This window comes from Porites lutea, chromosome 2 (assembly GCF_958299795.1).
Source record: "Porites lutea chromosome 2, jaPorLute2.1, whole genome shotgun sequence".
NCBI lineage: Eukaryota > Metazoa > Cnidaria > Anthozoa > Scleractinia > Poritidae > Porites > Porites lutea.
In genome coordinates, this window is record NC_133202.1 from 20,134,142 (window position 1) to 20,134,583 (window position 442).

Consider the following 442-nt stretch of genomic DNA (forward strand, 5'->3'; position numbering starts at 1 on the left):
TATGTGCTCTGTCAATTTTTGGCGTCAGCAAGATTCCAACTCACTGTTTAAATAAAGCATTGTTCACGTGACCTCTTAGTACAAGTGTCCTATTTGCTAGCAAACTTTTGCTACAGCTTCAGTGCAATCCTGGAAATAAGAGCCTCTTGGCAGGCAGTCAAGTACACAATTTTTCAGTACTTATTATATTGCTGCTATAGCTAAAGTGGAAGTGGAAAGCTGGTACTCCCTAATTCATTTCAAAACTTGCTTCTACTTTAAAGGCGTCCTTTTTATTGCTAGTAGCACACAGATGAGGATTTTGGCTTTGGCTTTTACAAGGGAATATAGAGCCAAAATTTTCCAGGGGGTTCAGGTTCAAGTGGTCCGGTAGTGAAATTTTAAGGAGTTTTATTATCCGGGATTATTTACATATTCTTTTAGATACATGTGATTAGATAAG